Here is a 23,157-nt window from a genome sequence, read left to right as displayed (position 1 = left end):
ACATACCAGTTCAAGAAGAGAGAGAGAGAAAGAGAGAATTTGCTCTTCCTCTGCCTTTCTGGTCTATTCGGGCTCTTAACAGATTGGATGATGCCTGCCGACTTCTTTATTTCGTCTACTGATTCAAATACTCATCTCTTCTGAAACACCCTCAGAAATGTCTTATCAGCTATCTGGGTATCCCTTAGACCAGTCAAGTTGACATGTAAAATTAACCATCTCAGAGCACAAGATTTTGCATTTCTAACAAGTTCCCAGGTGATGTGGATGATGCACATCCAGGGACCAACTTTAAGGACAACTGCTGTAGAGTATATAGCTAGGAAAAGAATTTCTAGTCATGGGGAAACAGCAATTTCCAATTGACTATATAATGCCATATTGTTTTGCAATGTTTCTACCAATATAGACTTCCACCAGCAGTATGCATAAATGTTTTGATTTCTTCATATCTTTGCCAGTACCTGTTAGTGCTAAACTTTTAAATTTCTGCCAAACAGGAGGGTGTGATATTATTTCTTTGTAATTTTAACTTTAATTTCCCTGATTTAACAATAGATTTGATTATATTTTCTTATGTTTATTACCCATACATTCTTCCTCTTAGTTCCTTTTCTCCATTTTTCCATTGGGTTTTTCTTTTTCTTGCCAATTTATAGACGTTCTTCTATGGTCTCTTTATGAAGACTCTTACAGCGCTTGTTTTAATACCTTCTAATTTTGTCTTATAAGGTCTAGGAGAAAATTGTTTCTACTTTTTATCCTTTTTGGTCATGACTGAACATACGGTTGTTTAATACAGACTTGATGATAATAGAATTATTTATTAAAAACTTGTCCCTACCAAGTACTCTGTTATCTGATGAGGGTTTATTCACTCCATCACTACTCTCAAGGTAAAGTCACAGGCACCACTGTTAGCCTCTCCCTCACTCCCACCCCACTTTCTCCTTCCCCTGCTTCTACCTTTGTCTCCTCACTCAACAGCCAGACTAATCTTTCCAAAGTACAAGTCAATTCATCTCCTCCCCTGGGTAAATTTCTCCAACGTTCTCCCTTTATTACACTTAAGGAAAAATCTCAACTCCTTGCCATGGCAACAAGGCCTAAGAGATCCTACTCCATTCTCGGCTCTGCCACTCTCTTCCTAAATCATCAAAGTGTGGCCACTCCTGCCTTGTTGCTGTTTCTCAAATGCTCTAAATAAGCTCCTCCTTTAGCAATGCCCTTCTCCCAGGCCACCCAGATTATCCTATCTAAAATAGATCCCTCACCTCCTCTTCAAACTCTTATTTTCCCTATCCCCAATCCTGCTTTATTTGTCTTCAGAGAATTCATCAATACCTGACATTATCTTTGACATTATAATTTTTAATCATCTGTCTTTGTCCCTGACTAAAATGTAATCACCATAGGGTAATAGGATTGTTTTGTTCATCTCGATAGCTCAGTGCCTGGAAGAGTTCCTAATAAAAATTATGCTCTCTACAAATATTTGTTAAATAAATGGGAATCAGAGTTCTTGCTTAAAGAGCCAAGAATCTGTCCATCTCCAAAGCTATTCCACTGGGCCAAGCTCTTTCTCAGCTTGACATCACAGCACACCAATGAGACACTACGATCCAGATGAAGAGATGGATTAGTTCACACCAATAACACAGACTATAACACCAGTGACACCAAAAAGCCCTGGAGATTAATTAGAAATTAGATTCCTCAGTTCCCCCAATTTCTGAAGGTACGTCTTTTCCCCATCTTCTACCACTTGGAAATCCCTTAGGGAGAGAAGACTTCGACATTTGCTCAAATAGCCATGTCCTCTTACAGTATTTTGAGAGAATGGTATGACTAATAATGTTTAAATTTTATTGACACACTTCTTGTTTGGAATGGTGATTTGAAGGCAGATATTTAACCCCTTTCTCTTCCAAGTTCCCTCTAAAATGACAACCACAAAAATATCTAGAAAAAGTCTATATAAATGGAGTCATACACATCACAGAAACTTCAGGGACTTTCTGTTAAAAATACTGCACACAAGTCCAGACTAAAGTCAGCATTAATTCATCGATGGTTAAGAACATGCCAGTGAATAGGATATTTAATATAGGTATAAAAGGAATCAAGATCAAGGAGAAGCAATAATCAAAGAAGAAAAATATCCCTAAACTAAAGACAGAATCGAAGCCTCAGATCAAAAAACTTCTTCAGGTGATAAGCTAAAGTTTTCATTTTGTTTGTTTGTTTTAAATTTCAATACCAAATTTGAAAATAAAATCTTCACACTTCCAAGCAGAAAAAAGTAGCCCTTAAAAGGAAAGAGTCTATTTCTCATTGGAATTCTCTTCTTTAAGTAAAAACAAAAATATGCTAAGAAAGAAAAGAGAATGTGCCACCTACCTGAGGGATCATTTGTGAGAAAAGAAAAAAATAAGAACTGTAAAAAAAAGTGTTTGAGAACGGCAAAGAAGTGGTATAAAAAATGGTGGTGTGTAATAAAATTAATGAAAGTCTACATGAGGTTAAGATTCCTCTTGGAACTGTTACAAAACAAAAGTTCCCAAAAATTCTACAAGGAAATAAGACTCTAATAAAATAAAAAATCTAATTCTGGAGATCACCTGAAAACATCTTGGAGATGATGAGAGAAAAGATGAAAAAAGCTGGCAAATTTATCATCTGACCCAAAGGGAAGGTAATACCAGTCCTAAGCCAATTTGCTTTCAGAGCCATTGCTTTATATTGCAGGAGGAATTTCTACTGCATTTCTGGTTGCGGTTACCATATTAAAGATTTTAAAGGAGGTTGGAAGGAGAGATGAAAGGAAAAACCTAGGAAATTTCTCCCCTACCTCTCGGTCCTGATTGACATCTCCCACAGCAGCTGCATCCCCTTCAGGGCTCCAGCTCCTGCCAGACAGGTCCATCATGGTACCAGCTTTCACCAGGTAACCTGTACAAAGATAAAAACATATTCCCTTTAAATAAAAAAGGCAAGTTACGCTATCTATCTCCCAATATAACTGTGTAGATGAAAATGTTATGGCTTGGGCTTCCCTGGTGGCGCAGTGGTTAAGTGGTTAATCCGCCTGCCAATACAGGCGACACAGGTTCAAGCCCTGGTCTGGGAAGATCTCACATGCTGTGGAGCAACTAAGCCTGTGTGCCCCAACTACTGAGCCTGCACTCTAGAGCCCGCGAACCATAACTACTGAGCCCATGTGCCACAACTACTGAAGCCTGCATGCCTAGAGCCCGTGCTCCGCAACAAGAGAAGCCACCACAAGGAGAAGCCCACACACTAAAACGAAGAGTAGCCCCCGCTCACCGCAACTAGAGAAAGCCCGTGCACAGCAATGAAGACCCAAAGCAGCCACAAATAAATAAATAAAATTTAAAAAAAATTATGGTTCAAAATTAAATATTACATCTGAAAGTTATTTCAATAAATACAAGAAAATCAATAATGTTAGATACAAAAAAATCAATATTATTGTAGATTGCTGGCATTTAATAAAAGCCCTCATTTCTCATTCTAAATGAGTCTTTACTTTGCCACAATAAAAAAGAATTTCATCTCTTAAAAAAAAGAATAAATTAAATTTTAAAAGTCTTTTCTTAGATATATTGATATAACTCTTACAAAATGGTTTATCATATTTCAGGTTAATTTTACACTGAACAAAGAATTTCCTATTAATAACACTTGTTTATCTGTTCATACTGGTTCCTAATTTTTACTTTGAAAAATAATATGTAATAGTACAATAAGTATTAAGTATGTGTATGTATGAGTGTACAAATCAATGCAGGTGGTTTTATGTTATGGAATGTATTTCCAAGCGTGGAATTGTTATTTCAAAATAAGTGTATATTTTAAAGCTTAAGAGACATTGCCAGATCATTTTTCCAAAAGTGCTGACATTTTTTACCTAATCACCAGCAATGAATGAGAATATTCTCTTTGCCTCCTTACCTGCAATGGACTTCACTGTACGTTTTAATTTTTGCCAGCCTTATGGGTATAAGCAGATATCTAGCTTTTAATTCAATTTGCATTTTCGTGGTTACTAAAGAAATACAAAATTTTTTACATTGGCAATTTGGATATACAATTTTGTGAATTGTCTTTATATGCATTTTTCTATTGAGCTGTTTGACATTTTCATGATATGCAAGACCTCTTTGTATATTATAGAACAGGGCTTTCCAGTGCTTTTCAGTTCATGACACTCAGGAGATTATAATTGTATGTCAGCATGGTATAAATGGACTAAGAGGCTGCCAGTGACTGGGCTGGACCAGCCTGGGGATTCTAGCTCCCTCTCTACTGAAAGGTAGCCTGAAAGAGATGTAACCTATATGTGGGTCTGCTTGGAACAGATACAATAACTCCTGTTGATAACATCAACTTTGATATAGTGTATATTTTCCAAATTTATCATTTAATTATTGAGTTTGATCTTTACCTACACATTCTTTATATTGTCTAAAGTGTTTATGTTTTGTGTTGTGGCTTCTAGATTGCATGTCTTTAACAAATCCCCTGAATTTTATTGTAGTTTTTAAAGTTTTTCATCCAAGACTTTTGCAAATCATGTGTGATGAAATTTTAACACTATCCTTATTGCATATAAATATTTTAGAAGATACCAAAGTAAAAAACAAAAATACAAGATGCTTCCAACTTCTGACTGATTATAGATTATGTACTGGCTGAAATAAAACAAACATGAAAAATTTTCTCTGAAACACTTCGAATTAAGCAATATTTTAATGATAGTTTTTTGTCTTTTTTTTTAAACCAACATGACATTTTATTGTGTTTATTAATAATATAAACATTTTTGTTCTTGCTTGATGAAATCATCTTATTTTAATCTTCGTATAACATTTGGTGATATAATATTTTGAGGGCTTGGGTTCTAAGTTCAATTGATTCAATGCTTAATTTTAACAGCTATCATAGATGAAAAAGATACTTCAAAAATATGCTGATATAAATGGATTAAGTGCATCATTATCCTTAGTTATTAAAATATGAAATTCATGTTTCATTCCCAGACACCAATTACGCCAAACTTGTTGAAATTCAGACAGGCAATTCAGTTCACCTTGATGTCACCTTGATGTAGACACTGGGTTAAAAAAAAAAAAAATTAACAAAAGGATTCAAACTCTTCATCTGAAAGATGTTAAATAGTGTAGAAAATTCTATTTGAAAAGTTATAAAGTTTGCAACTATAAACAGTCTTATAGGTGACACACATATCCTTTTTCAGCCATAATGTCACATATTAATGGAAATATTTCCAAACATCTGTTTTCCAAATATTCTCCACAATATCAATTTTTCCCAAAATTGTTTACTTACTCATTCACTGTAAAAAAAAGTTCCCTTTACTTTAATGATATGTAAAGGGTAAATGTGCTTGTTTTTATATATCTGCTGAGTTGCATTCTGTCATCAGTGAAAAGGTCAACACATTTTCAGCACTAATCTTTTTGTAAATAAAATGCTTAATTTGTCTTTAAATTCAATGGCTCCTTTAAGTATTTTTCAATGAAATAATCAGTGAAATTCTCTGGTAGCAAATATTATCACTGTTATTCCCTATCTTATTACAAAGTCATGTAAATATTTGATGTCATTTTAAAGAGTTGTGTTCTTTTGAAATTAAAAACATCAGTGTTGATGTACGCCTGACTTCAATTCCTCTGATGAAAAACTTGCCTATCAATGATGCAGTTAAGATTTCACATATGGAAACATTATATTAAAATCCGTTTAAATTTTTTTAATTCCATATTTTAATGATAGTTTTCAAGGAAAGGAACATGAGTTCATCTAAAAATCCTTCCCCTGGGAGTTAAGAAAGTCTTTTTCTAGGTGCGGCTCAGTCCCTGCCCTGGCAGACTCACAGATTCTCTTGATCTCAGTGTTGGCATTGTTAAAGAGGTATATTGGATTAAACAACGTCAGAGATATTTCTTTCTGCTCTAACATTCTACAATTCTACTGTATTTCTCAGTTACATGTTAAACAGTCAGAAGAAACCAAAAGAGATATATTTTTCAGGATATCGGTGGCATTTCCTTTGGGAAAGCCAGATGAAGGTAACTCCCAGTGTTAGAAACTTAATTTTTTTTTTCCTCTTTCATTTTGCAAAAAAATCTTGATGAAAGGCTCTTAAGGACTACTTCAATTCCCTGTTGAAGTGAGCAAGATTATGGTCTTACCCATGGGATTTCACAATTTATAAAAATTACTATCTCAGGGATATGTGTTAAAAAAGGGGGGTTCAGAATAAATTAATTATGATAAACTAGGTAGCTTTTAAGGTCATTTTGTCAATGCTTTCCATGTTATGCGATAGAGTTTCATGAGTCAAGACCAGGGTTTAGAATAAAATGAGACATCAAAGCCACACAAGTGGATTGAAAGTTGCATATATTCTTAAGGGTTAGTGGAACTTAGAGTGATTATTTTTTCAAAAAAAAACTAAGTCTGCAACACTGACAAGAATCCAGCCTTACTTGACTCTGATAATATTCCATTAATTCTCCATCAGCTTAAAAGTCTCACTGAGTTTGTTAAAAGCCAGAATTTATCATTTTCATTACATGACTTAGGGAAAAAATGGTAAACAGGACATTATTCTTATAAAAATATATGTCCATAGATATTAGCATCTGAACAAAATCTTTTTATAATCATAGATGAGTTGCCTATCTTCCCCTTTCCTGTTCAGGACATGTCTTATCTGCCTCTGAAGGATCTTTCTTAGATCTCTCTCCAAAGGAAATTCATTTAAACAAGGTGTCATGGATAAGCCCAAGAGAAAAACTCAACATACCTACTTTTCAAGGTCTAATTCTAGTCTTGATCCTTTCCTTCTAGGGACTGTTTTCAGATCACCCAAACCACAGTGTTGTTTATTTATCTGAATTTTAAAACTGGTTATACATATTGTGCGTTTGGAAATTAATCACAGATTCTCTTGTTTTCATATTTACTTTCATCACAGACTTGATTTCATGTTTTGTTTGCAGGTTTAGTTTTCTATTTAACTTTCCAAACCTTTGTGTGTATATATACAAAGGTATATATATATATCCCAAGTAATCTCTAAGGTAGTGAAGACAGAACTTTTGTTCCAAATATCAAACCCAATTCTAATCAGTTTAAATAATATTAGAACAACAGGAACGATAAGGGGCCCCTGGCCTAACGGACGTTGGAAGTTGGAATTTGGAAGACGGAAAGTTTCCTCTGTTTTAACTGTTGTCTCCTTTCTAAGTGGCTCTAATTCTTCCCTGCTGCAAATAGCTGGGAGGTGAAGGGAACCATGGGAAGGAAAAATAGTCACTGATAGTAGTAGATTTCCTTTTTTTTTTTTTAAAGCAATTCATAAGGGACAAAAGAGATCTTAGTGAAATGGAGTCCTCCTAAAATAGAGCTACTCTGCTGAGTTTATGATTAACCTCTCTCCAAAATGTTATTCCCTTTCTTGTCCTGTACCTGTTCCCCCTAAAGATTGAGGAGTATCAAAGAAAATCGGAGATTGTAACTGAGCAGGACCCTATGGGGCCTTCTCGGGAAAGATCCCCTCACTCACGTCCTCCACCTGCCTCATGTTTGTAGAAAAACTCTCTCCTAGACTTTCCCCAAGTTCCAAAGAACAAATTTAATCAGAGAGGTGAGAAAATGCAGAAACAAAGGATAACAGTCAAGCACGACAAAATAATAATAGTTTAGCCATTAAACAAAGTCAAGAAACTTTAGTTCCTCCAGGGCTATAGACAATATTCTGAGCCATATCTTTGAGCTATTTTGCAGACACTGAAACCGCCACCAGGTGGAAGAAGTTAACTGCATGCTGACCACAAGCACTTAAATCCCAGACCAGTTGAAACCAGAAGGCTGATGATGGTGACTCCCGATTACCTCACAACCAACCAATCAGAAGAATGTCCACCAGCTGATGGCTCAGGCCACAACCTGCCTCCTTCACCCTGGCTTTAAAAACCTTTGCCTGAAAGCCATCAGGGAGTTCAGGTCTTTTAAGCACTAGCTGCCTAGACTGCTTGCTCGGCGCCCGGCAATAAACACTGCACCTTCCTTCACGACAACTCAGTGCCAATAGATTGGCTTTATAGCACGTAGGCAAATGGATCCAAGTTTAGTTTAGTGGCATTACTTCTTGCTCAATCTGAAAAATCCTTGGATAGAAGATTGATTGGTCCATCTTGGAGTTCATTCTCATCTGTAGATGGAACACTATGGACCAGACCATTAGATGGCTCAGCTGCAATGACCCAACCTGTGGGTAGGGGAAAGGAGTTGACCTGACATGGTTGTAAAGGAAGATTTTCCAAGAGAGTGTTCTGCTCTGGGCCGACAAAGCAATAATTTGATAATTAACACTATGTTTTTCACACATGAGATGCTTAAAAATTATTTATTGTTATTCCACTATCACACTACTAGGTTTGTAAACAACTTTTTTTGAGATATAATATGTATACCATAACATTTACCTATTCAAAATGTTTTTTAGTATATTCACAAAGTTATGCATAATCTAATGTGGATATAATAATCTAATTTTAGAATATTTTCATCACCCAAAAACACAGTACTATATTTTGAGAAAAGAAAATCTGCCACCTCTGTATTGTTTGACTTTAAGGAAGTGATGCTGAGGTAGGCAGAAAAATGTCCCTCCCCAAAGATGTCCACGTTCTAATCTTCAAAACCTGTGAATATAGTACCTTACATGGCAAAAAGAACTTTGCTGGTGTGATTAAGGATCTTGAGATGCGAAGATTTCCCTGGGTTTTCTGGGTGAGTCTAGTATAATCACAAGGGTCTTATTAAAGGGAGCCAGGAGTGTCGAAGTCAAAGAAAGAGGTTTGAAGGTGCTACATGGCTGCTTTGAAGATAGAGGAAGGGGTTATAAGCAAGCAAATGCAGGTGGACTCTGGAAGGTAAGAAAGGCAAGGAAACAGATTATCAGGCAAGGAAACAGATTATCTCCTAGAGCTTCCAGAAGGAATGCAGCTCTGCTGAATATATGACACCTTGATTTTAGCCCAGTGAGACTTCCAACCTACAGAAATATGTCACTAAGTTTGTGGTGATTTATTACTGGTTTATAACAACAGGAAACCACAACAGATTTAATCTCTCTGAGATTCTATTTTCTTATCTTTAAATTGTACATAACAATTCCTATCTCAATGGATTTTATGATGATTAAGCATGATAATGTTTGTGGTAGAAATGTCTAAGCTAAAACTAAGCTAACTTCGGTACTAATGAAGTTATAGTTCAGATTTTAATTTTACTACATAATATCTGGATCTATGAGGAAAGTCTGCCCTTATTCTTCATCTTTTTTACTAACTTTTTGGTTATTGATAACTTTATTATGCTTTTTGAAATTCAAGATCATCTTATTCACTTATGAAAAAGTCCTATTGATATTTCTATAGGATTTATGAAGAGCATTTTTATTACATATATTTTTCACAAAAAGGTAATTTTGACCTTAGTTTTAGTTTTCTTTTTCTTATGCTCACTGGAAAAACTCATACAAACTGGTCTACAGGGAGATGTCTTTATTTGAAGTATAAAGTATAATACAAATCCTTGGAATAATTCTGGCATTGTGACATTTATTCCTCTGTGTACACATAGAAAACAGAAGGTTAAATTTCCATAGAAAACAAAAAGGAAAACATTTAGTTTTACTACTCCCCTTATGTCTCAAGAGAACAATCTTTCACAATGTTTGGGGTTAATAATGGGGATATAGAGGAAGAAAATTATTTTCATAATTGACATGTATATTATCTTACATCCTTTCTTGCTGTGGTCTAGCATAGGTACCTGTAGGTCATGGTAATACACATTTCAGATATATTTTAGGCTGAGACACTTGGCCAAATACCTGCACAAAGGAGATCCTATCATTTAATACATCTGATCTGAAGGCAAGTAAGAATATCTCCATTTTCTAATTTTCCCTAAGATGACATATATTTGTTTTGCAAACAGCTTTCAAATTTTGTGACATTTTGTATCTTTGAAAAAACTAAATTTAACTGCAATGAAGAATATCATTTTGTGGCTTAATGAAAAGGCCAAACATTGGCACTTTACAGACTTGGATTCAAATTTAGGGATTTATAAAGTGATAGAGAATCCCCGAGAAGAGACCTTGAAAATGTACTCTCTTCAACAAATAAGCATCTACCATATTCTTACTTATACTTGTAGATTTTTAATAAAAACTTTGCTCATCCTGAGATAGTATTATCTGCACTGTCCTTAACTTCCAAATCATTGAATCCTTGGAGTAGGACTTAATGAAACTGAGCAACATGTCTTCTCTTTTAATGTCTTTATATGTCTTTTCAAACATCACTGTCACTTTTATTTCTTTCCTCACAGTAATCAAGTGAAGAAATTTACTCGAAAAGGACCTCTTGGAAGAGGCCCTGACTTCGGAGCACATTCCCTTTCACTCGGGAAGATGATAAGAAGTTGTCTAAGTTGTCTTCATTATGTCCAAAGAAAAACTCATTGCCTGATCAAAATCTGCTCCTTAGGACTTTCCAGCAGTCTAGTGGTTGACTCTGCACTTCCACTGCAGGGGGCACGGGTTCCATCCTTGGTTGGGGAACTAAGATCCCACATGCCGCGAGGCACGGACAAAAAAAAAAAAAAAATTACAAAAAAAATCTGCTCCTCCTCACATATTCTCTATTTTAATCAAGAAATCACCACTCACTCATTTACCCAAACCAAATGCCATACTTGAGTTTCCTTCTCTACTGCTACTGCCCACATACCCATGGTTCACCAGCATCTCCTGGGTTCCATGGCCTTAGCATTCTCATAGCAGCTGCCTTAGATTACATCCTTATCACCCTTATCTAGGATTATAGCAATGTGCACAACTACTCTCTCATATCGTCAATCAACGCTTTACAGTCTACTAGAACTAATTTTTTTAATGGCAAAATGTGGTAGTATTACCCTACCTATTATCCATGAAAAAAAAAAAAATCCAGGGCTTTCCTGGTGGCACAGTGGTTAAGAATGCATCTGCTAATGCAGGGGACACAGGTTCAAGCCCTGGTCCAGGAAGATCTCACATGCCACGGAGCAACTAAGCCTGAGCGCTACAACTACTGAGCCTACGCTCTAGAGCCTGCATGCCACAACTAAGGAGCCCATGTGCCTAGAGCCGGTGCTCCACAATAGGAGAAGCCACCGCAATGAGAAGCCCATGCACCGCAATGAAGAGCAAGCAGCCCGCTCTCGCCGCAATTAGAGAAAGCCCGCGCAGAGCAACGAAGACCCAACACAGTCAAAAATAAAATAAATGAAGTAAATAAATAAATTTATAAAGAGCTAAACCCTTAAAAGAAAAATCCAAACTCTGGTTGTGCCTTATTTCTGGCCATGACAGTAAATTAAAAATAATTTCTGGTCCCTTCTGCTCTATGATCCCAATACAAGCTACTTCCCATTATTTCCAAATACCCAAGACTCTTGTTTTTGCATGGAATGTTCTTGACTCCCTCAACCACCTCAAAAATTCAGACCTCAAGATAGTTTAAATATCACCTCCTTTGGGATGCCTTCCTCCAGTCCCAAGCAGGGATTGCTTCCTCTGTGCTCGCACTGTAGCACATTGATTTAGCAGTACTTTTTCTCTGGTTCAACATCCAGACATTGAGTTCTTCATGGGTGGGAACTGTGCCTTAGTCAATTCCCTGAGTATCTGGGTATCTAGCACAGTACTAGTTAGAAAGAAACATTTCCTGACTCCTCACCCAACTTGAAAGTCCATTCTAATATGAAAATAAACACACAGGTAACTCATACCTTGACCTTTGGAGCCAGTTACCAGTTACCAAGAAGGAGAAAATGGTTCTCAGCAGGTCTTGCTGTTGACTATGAACCATGAAGACTAACTTTTGCCATCACTAGAAACTATGGAATTAGTGAACCTTCTGCAAGTCCCAAGCCTTCTGCATTTGGGACTATACCTGCAAAATGAAGATGCAGCCACTAGACAGTAAATGTACACAGTAAGATAATAATGAACTTTTCTAATAAACTACAATTTCCGAAACGGGGTTTCAATTTAAAAATATGTTTAAAGATCAATCTCCTAAACCATATAACAAACCATTTTAAAATATTCTATAACAATAAAATCATAGTGACTTTACATATGAGGTCACAGTGCATATCTTTTCATTCCCATTGAGATAACAGGTAGCCAAGAACATAAATGGACACATTTTTGCAAGGTCTTAGATGGAAAAATCACTCATGGTGATGTGTGCATTGTTTTATTATTAAGTACCAAGGAATCGCTTCACTGGTCCATATTCAAAGGCCAGGGAATCTATGTTTTATGTTCTTTTCATCCCATTAGTCTCAGGGGAAAATGGAAAAACACAGAAGTTCTCATAAGTCTACACCTCAGGTCCTTCATAAATAGTATTATAATAGAATGAGGATTTTCTCAGGGAAAAAGTTAGGAAACATTCCAGAATGCAAATACAATGAATAAGCACATTTTAACACGCCTGTTACTGAATCGCCTAACTTGAATCGTTTTATCCAGGAACAACCCAATTTTGTTCCAATTTTGAACAACCCGTAATTGCTTATAATGTGAGCAATTCACTTTCAAATGGAGAAAGAAAAAAATGTTAAATGCTGAGCAATTTCCCCTCTCTATTTTATTTTAATAAAATCTTATTCTTTCATTATACATTTCATTTTAAATATTAATTCCTTCCTGCATCTAAACAGTTAACTATATTACAAACTTTTCTCTTCATCTCTCTTATCTATCCAGGAACTGACAGGACCTTATTTAGAAGATCTACTTGTGTTTTTCTATTTTTAATCAAAAAACTTTCCTCTCGGGCATCCCTGGTGGCGCAGTGGTTGAGAGTCCGCCTGCCAATGCAGGAGACACGTGTTCGTGCCCCAGTCCGGGAAGATCCCATATGCCGCAGAGCTGCTGAGCCCGTGAGCCATGGCCGCTGGGCCTGTGCGTCCGGAGCCTGTGCTCTGCAACGGGAGAGGCCACAACAGTGAGAGGCCCGCGTACCGCAAAAAAACCAAAACAAAACAAAAAAACTTTCCTCTCCTCATAAAAAGGAAAAACAAAAGAACCTCAAACCTTCCAATAATTCTAACAAATCCACTTACAGTGGATTTGGAAAACCTGTGCATCGATCTTTTCCTTTTCAAAAGGAGAGAGAGGGGAACAAAAAAATTAATAAATAAAATGACTTTGATAATCAATTGCTCTTTTAAAAATACAAAGACACACACTGACCCAAGCACTGTCTGCTTCCCAAACCTCTATTCAAATCGTAAATAAGGACCACATTAACCCACCTTATTGAACGCACTGAAACTACCTCCACCCACACTAGGCATTATATTCAGAATGAGCATGGTTACAACACACACACCTAAGACTAAATATTTCATTTCATTTTCTTTCAGATATTTATTATTATAAAAAAACTTGCCAACTCAGTGTGCATTACCAACAAAATGTGTTTAAGAATAAAAGTCGGGGGCTTACGGGAAGATGGCGGAAGAGTAAGACACGGAGATCACCTTCCTCCCCACAGATACACCAGAAATACATCTACACGTGGAACAACTCCTACAGAACACCTACTGAACGCTGGCAGAAGACCTCAGACCTCCCAAAAGGCAAGAAACCCCCCCCCCCCCCACGTACCTGGGTAGGGCAAAAGGAAAAAGAATAAACAGAGACAAAAGAATAGGGACGGGACCTGCACCTCTGGGAGGGAGCTGTGAAGGAGGAAAGGTTTCCACACACTAGGAAGCCCCTTCGCGGACGGAGACTGCGGGGGGCGGGCGGAGGGGGAAAGCTTCGGCGCTGTGGAGGAGAGCACAGCAACAGGAGTGCGGAGGGCAAAGCAGAGAGATTCCCGCACAGAGGACTAGGGCCGACCGGCACTCACCAGCCCGAGAGGCTTGTCTGGTCACCCGCTGGGGCGGTAGGGGCTCAGAGCTGAGGCTCGGGCTTCGGTCGGAGCGCTGGGAGAGGACTGGGGTTGGCGGCGTGAACACAGCCTGCAGGGGGGTTAGTGCACCACAGCTAGCCGGGAGGGAGTCCGGAGAAAAGTCTGGACCTGCCGAAGAGGTAAGAGACTTTTTCTTCCCTCTTTGTTTCCTGGTGCGCGAGGAGAGGGGATTAAGAGCGCTGCTTAAAGGAGCTCCAGAGACGGGCGCAGGCCGCGGCTAAAAGCGTGGACCCCAGAGACAGGCACGAGACGCTAAGCCTGCTGCTGCCGCCACCAAGAAGCCTGTGTGCGAGCACAGGTCACTATCCACACCCCCCTTCCGGAGACCCTGTGCAGCCCGCCACTGCCAGGGTCCCGGGATCCAGGGACAACTTCCCCGGGAGAACAGCACGGCGTGCCTCAGTCTGGTGCAACGTCATGCCGGCCACTGCCGCCGAAGGCCCGCCCTGCACTCCGTGCCCCTCCCTTCCCCCCGGCCTGAGAGAGCCAGAGCCCCTGAATCAGCGGCTCCTTTAACCCTGTCCTGTCTGAGCGAAGAACAGACGCCCTCTGGCGACCTACACACAGAGGCTGGGCCAAATCCAAAGCTGAGCCCCTGGGAGCTGTGAGAACAAAGAAGAGAAAGGGAAATCTCTCCCAGCAGCCTCAGAAGCAGCGGATTAAAGCTCCACAATCAACTTGATGTCTGTGGAATACATGAATAGACAACGAATCACCCCAAATTGAGGAGGTGAACTTTGAGAGTAAGATTTATGCTGTATAGCTTTGCTTCCACCATTTGTCCTAGGGTTCTATCCGTCTGTTCTTTTTTCTTAATAATTATTTTTTATTTTAATAACTTTATTATATTTTATCTTACTTTAATTTATTTTACTTTATCTTCTTTCTATTTTTCCTTCCTTCCTTCCTCCCTCCCTCCCTCCTTTCTTTCTTTCTTTCTTTCTACTTCTACTAATTCCTTCTTTCTTCTTTTCCTCCATTTTATTCTGAGCTGTGTGGATGAAAGGCTCTTGGTGCTGCAGCCAGGAGTCAGTGCTGTGCCTCTGAGGTGGGAGAGTCAACTTCAGGACACTGGTCCACAAGAGACCTCCCAGCTCCACATAATATCAAATGGCGAAAATCTCCCAGAGATCTCCATCTCAACACCAGCACCCAGCTTCACTCAACGACCAGCAAGCTACAGTGCTGGACACCCTATGCCAAACAACTAGCAAGACAGGAACACAACCCCACCCATTAGCATAGAGGCAGCCTAAAATCATAATAAGTCCACAGAAACCCCAAAACACACTACCAGACGTGGACCTGCCCACCAGAAAGACAAGATCCAGCATCATCTACCAGAACACGGGCACTAGTCCCCTCCACCAGGAAGCCTACACAACCCACTGAACCAACCTTAGCCACTGGGGACAGACACCAAAAACAATGGGAACTACGAGCCGGCTGCCTGCAAAAAGGAGACCCCAAACACAGTAAGATAAGCAAAATGAGAAGACAGGAAAACACACCGCAGATGGAGCAAAATAAAAACCCACCAGACCTAACAAATGAAGAGGAAATAGGCAGTCTACCTGAAAAAGAATTCAGAATAATGATAGTAAAGATGATCCAAAATCTTAGAAATAGAATGGACAAAATGCAAGAAACATTTAACAAGGAACTAGAAAAACTAAAGATGAAACAAATGATGAAGAACACAATAAATGAAATTAAAAATACTCTAGATGGGATCAATAGCAGAATAACTGAGGCAGAAGAACGGATAAGTGACCTGGAAGATAAAATAGTGGAAATAACTACTGCAGAGCAGAATAAAGAAAAAAGAATGAAAAGAACTGAGGACAGAGTCATAGATCTCTGGGACAACATTAAATGAACCAACATTCAAATCATAGCGGTTCTAGAAGAAGAAGAGAAAAAGAAAGGGACTGAGAAGATATTTGAAGAGATTATAGATGAAAACTTCCCTAATATGGGAAAGGAAATAGTTAATCAAGTCCAGGAAGCACAAAGAGTCCCATACAGGAAAAATCCAAGGAGAAATACGCCAAGACACATATTAATCAAACTGTCAAAAATTAAATACAAAGAAAGCATATTAAAAGCAGCAAGGGAAAAACAACAAATAACACACAAGGGAATCCTCATAAGGTTAACAGCTGATCTTTCAGCAGAAACTCTGCAAGCCAGAAGGGAGAGGCAGGACATATTTAAAGTGATGAAGGAGAAAAACCTGCAGCCAAGATTACGCTACCCAGCAAGGATCTCATTCAGATTTGATGGAGAAATTAAAACCTTTACAGACAAGCAAAAGCTGAGAGAGTTCAGCACCACCAAACCAGCTTTACAACAAATGCTAAAGGAACTGCTCTAGGCAAGAAGCATGAGAGAAGGAAAAGACCTACAATAACGAACCCAAAACAATTAAGAAAATGGGAATGGGAACATACATATCGATAATTACCTTAAATGTAAATGAACTAAATGCTCCCACCAAAAGACACAGATTGGCTGAATGGATACGAAAACAAGACCCATATATTTGCTGTCTACAAGAGAACCACTTCAGACCTAGAGACACATACAGACTGAATTAAGGGGATGGAAAAACATATTTCATGCAAATGTAAATCACAAGAAAGCTGGAGTAGCAATTCTCATATCAGAAAAAATAGACTTCAAAATAAAGACTATTAGAAGAGACAAAGAAGGACACTACATAATGATCAAGGGATTGATCCAAGAAGAAGATATAACAATTGTAAATATTTATGCACCCAACATAGGAGCACCTCAATACATAAGGCAAATACTAACAGCCATAAAAGGGCAAATCGACAGTAACATTCATTGTAGGGGACTTTAACACCCCACTTTCACCAATGGACAGATCATCCAAAATGAAAATAAATAAGGAAACACAAGCTTTAAATGATACATTAAACAAGATGGACTTAATTGATATTTGTAGGACATTCCATCCAAAAACAACAGAATACACATTCTTCTCAAGTGCTCATGGAACATTCTCCAGGATAGATCATACCTTGGGTCACAAGTCAAGCCGTGGTAAATTTAAGAAAATTGAAATTGTATCAAATATCTTTTCCAACCACAACGCTATGAGACTAGATATCAATTACAGAAAAAGATCTGTAAAAAATACAAACACATGGAGGCTAAACAATACAGTACTTACTAATGAAGTGATCACTGAAGAAATCAAAGAGGAAATAAAAAATACCTAGAAACAAATGACAATGGAGACACGACGACCCAAAATCTATGCGATGCAGCAAAAGCAGTTCTAAGAGGGAAGTTTATAGCAATACAATCCTACCTTAAGAAACAGGAAACATCTCGAATAAACAACCTAAACTTGCAACTAAAGCAATTAGAGAAAGAAGAACTAAAAAAACCCAAAGTTAGCAGAAGGAAAGAAATCATAAAAATCAGATCAGAAATAATTGAAAAAGAAATGAAGGAAACGATAGCAATGATCAATAAAACTAAAAGCTGGTTCTTTTAGAAGATAAACAAAATTGATAAACCATTACCCAGAATCATCAAGAAAAAAAGGGAGAAGACTCAAATCAATAGAATTAGAAATGAAAAAGGAAAAGTAACAACTGACACTGCAGAAATACAAAAGATCATGAGAGATTACTACAAGCAACTATATGCCAATAAAATGGACAACCTGGAAGAAATGGACAAATTCTTAGAAAGGCACAACCTGCCAAGACTGAATCAGGAAGAAATAGAAAATATGAACAGACCAATCACAAGCACTGAAATTGAAACTGTGATTAAAAATCTTCCAACAAACAAAAGCCCAGGACCAGATGGCTTCACAGGCGAATTCTATCAAACGTTTAGAGAAGAGCTAACACCTATCCTTTTCAAACTCTTCCAAAATATAGCAGAGGGAGGAACACTCCCAAACTCATTCTATGAGGCCACCATCACCTTGATACCAAAACCAGACAAGGATGTCACAAAGAAAGAAAACTACAGGCCAATATCACTGATGAACATAGATGCAAAAATCCACAACAAAATACTAGCAAACAGAATCCAACAGCACATTAAAAGGATCATACACCATGATCAAGTGGGGTTTATTCTAGGAATGCAAGGATTCTTCAATATATGCAAAACAATCAATGTGATAAACCATATTAACAAATTGAAGGAGAAAAACCATATGATCATCTCAGTAGATGCAGAGAAAGCTTAGGACAAAATTCAACACCCATTTATGATAAAAACCCTGCAGAAAACAGGCATAGAGGGAACTTTCCTCAACATACTACAGGCCATATATGACAAACCCACAGCCAACATCATCTTGAATGGTGAAAAACTGAAAGCATTTCCACTAAGATCAGGAACAAGACAAGGTTGCCCACTCTCACCGCTCTTATTCAACATAGTTTTGGAAGTTTTAACCACAGCAATCAGAGAAGAAAAGGAAATAAAAGGAATCCAAATCAGAAAAGAAGAAGTAAAGCTGTCACTGTTTGCAGATGACATGATACTATACACAGAGAATCCTAAAGATGCTACCAGAAAACTACTAGAGCTAATCAATGAATTTGGTAAAGTAGCTGGATACAAAGTTAATGCACAGAAATCTCTGGCATTCCTATACACTAATGATGAGAAATCTGAAAGTGAAATCAAGAAAACACTCCCATTTACCATTGCAACAAAAAGAATGAAATATCTAGGAATAAACCTACCTAAGGAGACAAAAGAACTGTATGCAGAAAATTATAAGACAGTGATGAAAGAAATTAAAGATGATACAAACAGATGGAGAGATATACCATGTTCTTGGATTGGAAGAATCATTGTGAAAATAACTCTACTACCCAAAGCAATCTACAGATTCAATGCAATCCCTATCAAACTACCACTGGTATTTTTCACAGAACTAGAAAAAAAATTTCACAATTTGTATGGAAAAACAAAAGACCCCGAATAGACAAAGCAATCTTGAGAACAAAAAACATAGCTGGAGGAATCAGGCTCCCTGACTTCAGAATATACTGCAAAGCTACAGTAATCAAGAAGTATGGTACTGGCACAAAAACAGAAAGATAGGTCAATGGAACAGGATAGAAAGCCCAGAGATAAACCCACGCACATATGGTCACCTTATCTTCGATAAAGTAGGCAGGAATGTACAGTGGAGAAAGGACAGCCTCTTCAATAAGTGGTTCTGGGAAAACTGGACAGGTACATGTAAAAGTATGAGATTAGATCACTCCCTAACACCATACACAAAAATAAGCTCAAAATGGATTAAAAACCTAAATGTAAGGCCAGAAACTATGAAACTCTTAGCGGAAAACATAGGCACAACACTCTATGACATGAATCACAGCAAGATCCTTTTTGACCCACCTCCTAGAGAAATGGAAATAAAAACAAAAATAAACAAATGGGGCCTAATGAAAGTTCAAAGCTTTTGCACAGCAAAGGAAACCATAAACAAAACCATAAACAAAACCATAAACAAGACCAAAACAAGACCAAGAAAATATTTGCAAATGATGCAACTGAAAAAGGATTAATCTCTAAAATGTATAAGCAGCTCATGCAACTCAATAACAAAAAAACAAACAATCCAATCCAAAAATGGGCAGAAGACCTAAATAGACATTTCTCCAAAGAAGATATACAGACTGCCAACAAACACATGAAAGAATGCTCAACTTCATTAATGATTAGAGAAACGCAAATCAAAACTATATGAGGTATCACCTCACATCAGTCAGAATGGCCATCATCAAAAAATCTACAAATAATAAGTGCTGGAGAGGTGTGGAGAAAAGCGAATCCTCTTGCACTGTTTGTGGGAATGTAAATTGATACAACCACTATGGAGAACAGTATGGAGGTTCCTTAAAAAACTACAAATAGAACCACCATACAACCCAGCAATGCCACTACTGGGCATATACCCTGAGAAAACCATAATTCGAAAAGAGTCGTGTACCACAATGTTCATTGCAGCTCTATTTACAATAGCCGGGACATGGAAGCAACCTAAGTGTCCATTGACAGATGAATGGATAAAGAAGATGTGGCACATATATACATTGGAATATTCCTCAGCCATAAAAAGAAACGAAATTGAGTTATTTGTAGTGAGGTGGATGGACTTAGAGTCTGTCATACAGAGTGAAGTAAGTCAGAAAGAGAAAAACAAGTACCATATGCTAACACATATATATGGAATCTAAAACAAAAGAAAAGAAAATTGTTCTGATGAACCTAGGGGCAGGACAGGAAAAAAGACGCAGACGTAGAGAATGGACTTGAGGACACGGGGAGGGGAAAGGGTAAGCTGGGATGAAGTGAGAGAGTAACATTGACATATATAGACTACCAAATGTAAAACAGATAGCTAGTGTGAATCAGCTGCATAGCACAAGGAGATCAGATCGGTGCTTTGTGACCACCTAGCACCGTGGGATAGGGAGGTTGGGAGGGAGATGCCGAGGGAGGAAATATGGGGATATATGTATATGTATAACTGATTGACTTTGTTATAAAGCAGAAACTAACACACCATTGTCAAGCAATTATATTCCAATAAAGATTTTTAAAAAAAAAAAGCATCAGGAGTAGGAATGAAATTTAAATGTTCCTAAAATGCTCCCTTTGAGAATTTTCTGGTTTAACTTTAGCGTAGTTTCTCTAAAATGTGTTTTTACAGCATACATCCCTCTTTGGTTATAATCAGAATAATTATTTTATCACATTTCTGTCTTTGAATGATCAGACTCAGCAAACATTCCTTGATTACCTATCTGCCCAAGGGAGTTTCTGATATATTTTTTAATGATTTTAATTATAATATTCTGTTAAAGAATGTTAGTTAAAAAGTGTATCAGTCCATGCAAACTACTGCATTTAGAATAGATGAATAACAAGATCTGACTGTGTAGCACAGGGAACTATATCCAACCTTCTAGGATAAACCATAATGGAAAAGAATATAAAAAAATGTATATATTTGTATAACTGAGTCACTTTGCCATACAGCAGAAATTAACGCAATGTTGTAAATCAACTATACTTCAATTTTAAAAAAAGTAAATCAGTCCAGCTCACGAGTTATTTCTAGTTCACTTTTTAATTAGAGCTAAGTTAGGGACAATTAGTATGTGCGTCTGAAGTTTAAAAATAGGTTAATAAAAGACATAAAATTCTGTGATATTTCATGCCTGAGATTTGATTCACATTGAATGCAATGTTCTATGTATTATTATATTAGAGCTACAACTTGAGTGATTTAGAATGATTTGTTTATAAAATTTACCACTTCAATATTGAGATAGAAAACTAAGCAGAAACCCCATCCCCTCACTTCCTACTTCTTTAGTATGGTGTATGTGAGTTTATGTCTTTATATTGGGTGTGTATTTATTCATTCATGCACTACTTCTGCAAAATTTGCACCAATTACCAGAAACGGTGCTAGGAAAAGAAGCATGGGAAAAACAGGCAAAAACAAATTTGAAATGCATTATCATTGCACACTTCAAATCACAGAGCTTCAGTGAATATAGTGAGCTAGTGGCACATATCTTTTCAGTCAAGGACAATTTCATAATAATTGTAAAGTCATCTGCCTCTGTTAATTCCTTTGACTAAACGGCAAATCAAAAGCCCAGGTTTGTACATACTTGCCAAATATTTCTGCATCTTCAAATCACCACGAGCCTATTTAGAGGACCACGTTGTGGGTATAAGGAAGAAAACAGAGAGGGAGGAGAAGAGGAAGAAGAAAGAAGAGGAGAAGAGGAAGAAAGGTTATAATTTCTGTTTGTGGCACTATGGTAGACTTAATAACATGAAAGTCCTCAAACAATAAAACATCTAGAAATCCTGGAAAAATAGTGTTTAAACCATTACTGTTAACCATCCCGTTTAAGGAATGGTTGATCAATAAGAATATAAGGGGAATCCTCAGAACCTGAGATCAAGGAATAAAGTGAGCTCCAGAGAGATGAGTACAAACTGATTCTGGGACTATTCTGGGGAGAAGGACTGATCTCAGCAAGAAAGGGCTTAGAGAGGGTATGAAGCCTCAGTCCAAGCAAGCAGGGAATTGGAACAAAACTCCCTCAAAAGCTAGGACCTTCCAAGAACGACGGACTCAATGAAAACTATAATGAATAAGCAAACAAACAAACAAATAAGAAGTCTGCTTGCACAGAGCAATGAGAAGGAAGGTTGTCTCCCTCAGTCTAGGCTCCAGGGTCTTGGAAAAGGCTCTGTTAAGAACTCACAAGCATAGGCCAGTCAAATTCAGGTTTAGATAAAGAAATTGACAAATTTATGGAGAAAGCTAAACAAGCACTGACTGATAAACAACAATAATAAACTCTAATTTGAGGATTAAGAACAAAGTTGAGATAAAATGTTGGAAAACAATAACATATGATAAAAGAGAAAGACAGAGTTCAGGATTTCTGAAAGCTTTAATTTTTTTTTAGAAGAGGTAGTGATACTAACTTTGGATTTTAATCATTTAGGTTAAATTCTAAGTGTATAACTTTAAAGTGGAAAAGGAAATAAAGAAAAAATTCCAATAAAAGGCAGAAAATGAAGAGAAAAAAGCATAGAAAAAGCAAGTTAAATAGAAAACTCCTAAAAGATGGTAGAAATAAATCCATATATAAATAATCACAATGAATATTATAGACAAACTAATTAAAAGAGATTATTGGTAAGATTAAATTTACTAAGCTGTATGTAACTTATAAAATATATATAAAAGTTTTTAAATATAAAGCTATAAAGGCATTAAAAAGTTATAAACAAAGAAATGGAAAAGAAAATGTATCAGGCATCAGTAAGTATCAAAGAATACAGACCACATTCTCTAGACAAATTTAATTAAGATATAAATATGTAATAAAAATATAGCAAATAAAAAATACATTTTGGAATTTTTAAATGTAATTCTAGATAATAGAAGGGTCAAGAATAAATCATAACAAATTAGAAAAATTATGAGTGAACAGTA

General features: G+C 37.1%; 1 long non-coding RNA gene across 2 annotated transcripts in view; it reads right to left on the bottom strand.

Moving 5' to 3' along the window:
• LOC307186283 overlaps positions 1–23,157 on the bottom strand; it is a 672,979-nt gene that overhangs the window by 283,622 nt on the left and 366,200 nt on the right. For both annotated transcript variants that reach the window (XR_013828307.1, XR_013828308.1), the window contains one exon: positions 2,852–2,952. This is a non-coding gene — a long non-coding RNA (uncharacterized lncRNA). The remainder of the gene's footprint in view (positions 1–2,851; positions 2,953–23,157) is intronic.

The sequence above is a fragment of the Stenella coeruleoalba genome, assembly GCF_951394435.1.
Source record: "Stenella coeruleoalba genome assembly, chromosome: 5".
NCBI classification, from domain to species: domain Eukaryota; kingdom Metazoa; phylum Chordata; class Mammalia; order Artiodactyla; family Delphinidae; genus Stenella; species Stenella coeruleoalba.
This window is presented reverse-complemented; position numbering and strand designations above follow the sequence as displayed.